The following is a 7,044-nucleotide window of genomic DNA, read 5'->3' as shown; positions in this document are numbered from 1 at the left end:
CTGCTGAATCGCCTGTATGTGGCAGGGTCCTCGTGAGGGACAGCCATCCCTTTACTCATGCATTTGCACATGGGGCGGGTCAGCATGTAGCTAGGCCATGATGCTAACATGGGTAGCTCTGGCTCGGTCAGTCCTGGGGGAGGGGTTGCAGGGTGTCTACCGTCCTCTAAAACCCGACTCTGTCTTCAATCCCAGCTGCATCATGGATTAAGAAAACAGCAGGCCACGTCCCGGGAATGCGGACCCTGACATACCATCACCCCTCCGGGAGAAGCAGACGCCCTCAAATTAAACACGGTGTTTCGGAGTACAAGTGAGTATAAAGTTGGAGCAGAAGTCTGCTACTGGAAAACCAAGTAGGTTGTTGACCTTCTCTTTGTCACCAGAGTGGGGCGGGAGTGACAGGGGGTGCCCGTGAGTGGACAGGGAACCACTTTGGGACCCACTGTCTTTTAACCTGCAGGAGATGCTTTCTTGGTTCCAGAGCGGCTGTCCACAAACAACGCAGCTCGCGTGGGGCGGAGGACAGGAGCCGGTGTTCCCAGCCTAAGCGAGTGCCGCCTTGAGGGTCAGTCCCGTCCTTCCCACCAGCCAGGACTGAGGCAGTTCTCACCTGCAGATGTGGCTTCTCGCCTCCTTCCGCAGACCTGGCTCAGCCGTCTCCCAGCCGCCGCCGCATCTGCCTGGCCCTCCTCCAACGTCCCTCTCGAGGCCACGCTGGCCTGTGCGCTCGCGGGCCTGGGCGGAACGTCACGCCCCACTCGGGCGCTCCAGCGGTCTGCTGTGTGGCCTCACGGCGAGTGACATGGACACAAACACCTCTCCGGTCCCTGCGCTCCACTGAGGTGGCATCATAAAAACCTTTGCTTGTATTTTTCCTTTCGGATTCTAAAAGTAGTAAGACCATTAAGAATAATTTGGGGGGACCAGCAGTTAGCATAATGGCTATGTTGCTGGACTCCCACGTAGGCGACCGCGGTTCGCGTCCTGGACCCGGTGGCTTCAAACTCACGCTGGGCGCGTGTGTGTGTGCCCAAGATCCCGAGAGGAGAATGGAGGAGAAGGGATTGCGGCGTGGCCATCCCCCCGGGGGTGATTTCTCACTTTCTGTCTCTCTGTCTCTCTCTGTCTGTCTGGAGAGAGCATGCCCCATAGCAAAAACCTCTCCCTCCCCCCCCCAAAAAAAAGAATTTGGAACACACAGAAAGATGCACCTGAAATAGAAATGATCTGTGCTGTAAACAGAAGCGCTGAGGACATTTTAGTGTGTATCTTTGCCACCTCTTACTGTGAATACAGAGAGAACGTAAATAGATCAGGGTTAGCCAGTGGCTGCTTCAGGCAGCTGGGTCCCACATGGCTGAGGGCACAGTTCAAGCCCCTGGGGTGTGCTGGCTGCCCCAAATCTCAGCAGGAGAATGGAGGAGAAGGGATGGCTGCGTGGATCCTCCCTGGTGGGCTCTCTTCCCAGCCCCAACGTTGGAAATGCATGTGCCCCATAACACACTTGAAGGAAGAAAAAAGCAAATAGATCATGCTTCTTTTCTGCCTCTCTCACACACATGAATACATAGATATGATATACAGATAAATGCATTTTACGAAGCTTTTCTTATTTAAAGGAAAATATTTTAAACTTTATACTTCAACTCCAGCATACGTATGCTGGGGTTATAAATCACTTTGGCGTATATATATCAATTAAAAAAAATAGCAGCTGTGTACCTTCCGCACATTTCAGGAAGCAGAACATTCTTGATTCACTTATCCGAAGAAACCTATATATCCCATGGGTTGTGACTTTCTCCTAACCACTGTTATGCACTGTGTAGCAAACATTCTTGCTTTTCTTTATAGAACAAATGACATATATAATGCATATATGTATGTATGTATGGACATATACACACAGATATATCACTTTTTCTTGAAATGTAACATACAAAAAAATAAACTGCAAGTATGCTTGATGAATTATCCCAAAATGAACCTACTAGGGTAACTAGCACCCTAAAAAGAAAGGCATTCGGTGGCATTGTGGTGGAGGTGCTGGACTCCCACGTGTCTGACTGCGGTTTGAATTCTCAACCCAGCAGTTTGAAACTTAGGCTGAGTGTGTATGCAAGAATGCCCAAAGTTCCAAGAGGGGAACGGAGGAGAAGGGGTTGCAGCATGCCTGTCTCCCGTAGGGGGTAATTTCTCATTTTCTGTCTCTCTCTGTCTCTCTGGTGAGCACCCACAGCCTAGAGCAAAAAATTTCTCAAAAAAGAGAAAGAAGAAAGAAGAAGAAAGACATTCCTAGCACCCAAAAGTCCCTTCCAATCACTACTCCTTTTCTATTTCCCAAAGGTAAAGATTGTCCTGGCTCTACCACCATAGTCTAGTTTGTCTGACTTTTAATTTTATAAAAAATAGTTTATATAGAAATATTATAGTTGTTTTGCCATCAATAGTTATCTTTTATGAAGTGCACTCAAAATAATTACTAAATTTTGCTTCATGGGAGAGAAAAGGGAACACCATCACCTGGTTCAGACATTCTCACCTCCGATCTCTCCTACCCTTCTCCTACCCTACTGCGTCCAGGTGGGTGTAAGGGTCAGCTGAGAGGAGGTGCCGGAAGCACCTGCTGTGTAATAAGCAGGTGTGGATACCCAAGATCCCAGGAGGAGAATGGAGGAGGAGAGACTGTGGTGTGACCATCCCTGGTATGTGTGGGGGTGATTTCTCACTTTCCTTCTCACTGTCTCGGGCTCTTTCTCTTTTTCCAGTGCATGCTCTGTGGTGAAACAAATAAATAAACAGGCGTTTCAATCTCTCTCGCACAGTGATATTCTCCCTACTACCCAGCACAGCCCCTATCACTAATGGATCTCCAACTTGCCTCCAGACCCGTTTGTCTAAATAATTCCTAACATTGTAAACAATTTTATGAGTTTTGACGGTAATCACTATATAATCAAGATTTAGAGCACTCCTATCACCTGAAAAAAAAACGTAAAGAGGGGGGGGTTAGCCAGGGGCTGCTTCAGGCAGCTGGGTCCCACATGGCTGAGGGCACAGTTCAAGCCCCTGGGGTGTGCTGGCTGCCCCAAATCTCAGCAGGAGAATGGAGGAGAAGGGATGGCTGCGTGGATCCTCCCTGGTGGGCTCTCTTCCCAGCCCCAAAGTTGGAAATGCATGTGCCCCATAACACACTTGAAGGAAGAAAAAAGCAAATAGATCATGCTTCTTTTCTGCCTCTCTCACACACATGAATACATAGATATGATATACAGATAAATGCATTTTACGAAGCTTTTCTTATTTAAAGGAAAATATTTTAAACTTTATACTTCAACTCCAGCATACGTATGCTGGGGTTATAAATCACTTTGGCGTATATATATCAATTAAAAAAAATAGCAGCTGTGTACCTTCCGCACATTTCAGGAAGCAGAACATTCTTGATTCACTTATCCGAAGAAACCTATATATCCCATGGGTTGTGACTTTCTCCTAACCACTGTTATGCACTGTGTAGCAAACATTCTTGCTTTTCTTTATAGAACAAATGACATATATAATGCATATATGTATGTATGTATGGACATATACACACAGATATATCACTTTTTCTTGAAATGTAACATACAAAAAAATAAACTGCAAGTATGCTTGATGAATTATCCCAAAATGAACCTACTAGGGTAACTAGCACCCTAAAAAGAAAGTTTTCCTGGGACCAGCAGGTGGCATTGTGGTGGAGGTGCTGGACTCCCACGTGTCTGACTGCGGTTTGAATTCTCAACCCAGCAGTTTGAAACTTAGGCTGAGTGTGTATGCAAGAATGCCCAAAGTTCCAAGAGGGGAACGGAGGAGAAGGGGTTGCAGCATGCCTGTCTCCCGTAGGGGGTAATTTCTCATTTTCTGTCTCTCTCTGTCTCTCTGGTGAGCACCCACAGCCTAGAGCAAAAAATTTCTCAAAAAAGAGAAAGAAGAAAGAAGAAGAAAGACATTCCTAGCACCCAAAAGTCCCTTCCAATCACTACTCCTTTTCTATTTCCCAAAGGTAAAGATTGTCCTGGCTCTACCACCATAGTCTAGTTTGTCTGACTTTTAATTTTATAAAAAATAGTTTATATAGAAATATTATAGTTGTTTTGCCATCAATAGTTATCTTTTATGAAGTGCACTCAAAATAATTACTAAATTTTGCTTCATGGGAGAGAAAAGGGAACACCATCACCTGGTTCAGACATTCTCACCTCCGATCTCTCCTACCCTTCTCCTACCCTACTGCGTCCAGGTGGGTGTAAGGGTCAGCTGAGAGGAGGTGCCGGAAGCACCTGCTGTGTAATAAGCAGGTGTGGATACCCAAGATCCCAGGAGGAGAATGGAGGAGGAGAGACTGTGGTGTGACCATCCCTGGTATGTGTGGGGGTGATTTCTCACTTTCCTTCTCACTGTCTCGGGCTCTTTCTCTTTTTCCAGTGCATGCTCTGTGGTGAAACAAATAAATAAACAGGCGTTTCAATCTCTCTCGCACAGTGATATTCTCCCTACTACCCAGCACAGCCCCTATCACTAATGGATCTCCAACTTGCCTCCAGACCCGTTTGTCTAAATAATTCCTAACATTGTAAACAATTTTATGAGTTTTGACGGTAATCACTATATAATCAAGATTTAGAGCACTCCTATCACCTGAAAAAAAATAACATCATGTCTCTGTAGTCAGGGCTGCTGACTGTTCCCAGCCCCGAGCAACTTCTGCTGTGGTTTTCATCCTTACAGAGTTATCTTTTCCAAATGTCAAGTCGATGGAATGATAACACTGCACGTGGCCTTTGGAGCCTGGCTTCATTCACGTAGTACATGCTATAATCTGAGTTCTCCCCCCAAGAGTCCTGTGTTCAGACGCTGTAACAAGATTAAGGATGAAAACTTAATCTGATTACAGTGTCAAAAAGAGGGGGCCTTGGGGAAAGGTTAGGGATGGTGGCTGGGGTGGGACCCAGAAGGAGGTACAGAAGTTAAGGCAGCTGGATCCTACATGGCCAGCTGAGCAGTCTGAGTCCCAGACCCCGCAGTGAAAAAATCACACCAGGCATGTGTGCGTGCATGCCCCAAATGAGAGGCAAGTGGAGGAGAAGGAATTGTGGGTGGCCATCTCCTCTAGTGAATGAGTTCTCCCTTTGCATTTCCTTGATTGCCAATGGCAGTATCTTTTCATGTGCTCATCTGCTATCCATGTGTCCTGTGGTGAAGTGTCCAGTCAAATCTTTCATTCGCTTCAAAAAACTTGAACTGTCTTATTACTGAATTTTGTGAGTTTCTTCATTAGAAGTTGTTTTTGTATTTATGAGGTATGCCATTTGCAAATATTTACTTCTGGTTTGTGCTTGTCTTTTCATTCTATTAGTGTCTTTCTTTCTTTTTCCAAAGCTTATTTATTTATTTTTTGGGGGGAGAGAGGTGCTCTAGACAGGTATCTTCTCCCCCAACCTTCCAGCCAGGAGGATCATGGGTAGATACAGGCACACCTGGCCCTTAGGTTGCTCCAGAGTTTGAAACTGGGCCTTCTAATTTTCACTTGGAAGCTTCATAGTTTTATGTTTTATATTTAGGATATGATCCTTTTTGAGATTATTTTTGTATGGGTTGCAAGTTGCGAGTTAAGGTTAATTTTTTTTTTCCCAACCTGGAGGTCCAGTTGTCCTGGCACCATTTTTTGAAAAGACTGTCTTCCCCCATTGAATGGCCTTTATACCTTTGATGAAAATCAATGCGTGAGTCTATTTCTGAACTGCCTACCCTGTTTTATTGACCTTTATGTTTACTTTCTCTTTATCATCGCATGTTCTTCTTCATGTACATTACAGTTAGGTCTTAATTTTCAATGTGTATTCTTCAATGTTCTTCTTCTTTTTCAAAATTATTTTGTATATTTTCTTTACTCTCCCATGTAAATATGAGAATCAGTTTGCTGATTTCTAAAAATACAAAAACAAAACCAACAAAACAAACAAATAAATGAAAAACTTCCTGGAATTCTGGAATTTTGTTGATTTCTAAAAAAGAAAAATTACTGGAATTTTGGAATTTTGCTTATAATAGGCCTCTGATTTCTTTATCAATAACGTAAAGAGGGGGGGGTTAGCCAGGGGCTGCTTCAGGCAGCTGGGTCCCACATGGCTGAGGGCACAGTTCAAGCCCCTGGGGTGTGCTGGCTGCCCCAAATCTCAGCAGGAGAATGGAGGAGAAGGGATGGCTGCGTGGATCCTCCCTGGTGGGCTCTCTTCCCAGCCCCAAAGTTGGAAATGCATGTGCCCCATAACACACTTGAAGGAAGAAAAAAGCAAATAGATCATGCTTCTTTTCTGCCTCTCTCACACACATGAATACATAGATATGATATACAGATAAATGCATTTTACGAAGCTTTTCTTATTTAAAGGAAAATATTTTAAACTTTATACTTCAACTCCAGCATACGTATGCTGGGGTTATAAATCACTTTGGCGTCTATATATCAATTAAAAAAAATAGCAGCTGTGTACCTTCCGCACATTTCAGGAAGCAGAACATTCTTGATTCACTTATCCGAAGAAACCTATATATCCCATGGGTTGTGACTTTCTCCTAACCACTGTTATGCACTGTGTAGCAAACATTCTTGCTTTTCTTTATAGAACAAATGACATATATAATGCATATATGTATGTATGTATGGACATATACACACAGATATATCACTTTTTCTTGAAATGTAACATACAAAAAAATAAACTGCAAGTATGCTTGATGAATTATCCCAAAATGAACCTACTAGGGTAACTAGCACCCTAAAAAGCTGGGACCAGCAGGTGGCATTGTGGTGGAGGTGCTGGACTCCCACGTGTCTGACTGCGGTTTGAATTCTCAACCCAGCAGTTTGAAACTTAGGCTGAGTGTGTATGCAAGAATGCCCAAAGTTCCAAGAGGGGAACGGAGGAGAAGGGGTTGCAGCATGCCTGTCTCCCGTAGGGGGTAATTTCTCATTTTCTGTCTCTCTCTGTCTCT

The 7,044-nt window shown here is 44.4% G+C and overlaps 1 protein-coding gene across 6 annotated transcripts in view; it reads right to left on the bottom strand.

Moving 5' to 3' along the window:
- SPATA16 (spermatogenesis associated 16) overlaps window positions 1-712 on the bottom strand; it is a 246,382-nt gene extending 245,670 nt beyond the window's left edge. For 5 of the 6 annotated variants that reach the window (XM_006155040.2, XM_006155045.2, XM_006155046.2 and 2 more), the window contains exon 1: window positions 614-712. The gene's annotated coding sequence lies outside the window, so the exon portion shown is untranslated. Of the gene's footprint in view, window positions 1-457; window positions 585-613 lie in introns of those variants that run through there. The other variant, XM_006155041.3, reaches the window with a different exon arrangement.
- Between the last annotated feature and the right edge of the window lie 6,332 nt (window positions 713-7,044).

This window comes from Tupaia chinensis, unplaced genomic scaffold, assembly GCF_000334495.1.
Source record: "Tupaia chinensis unplaced genomic scaffold, TupChi_1.0 Scaffold000430_1, whole genome shotgun sequence".
NCBI lineage: Eukaryota > Metazoa > Chordata > Mammalia > Scandentia > Tupaiidae > Tupaia > Tupaia belangeri.
This window is presented reverse-complemented; position numbering and strand designations above follow the sequence as displayed.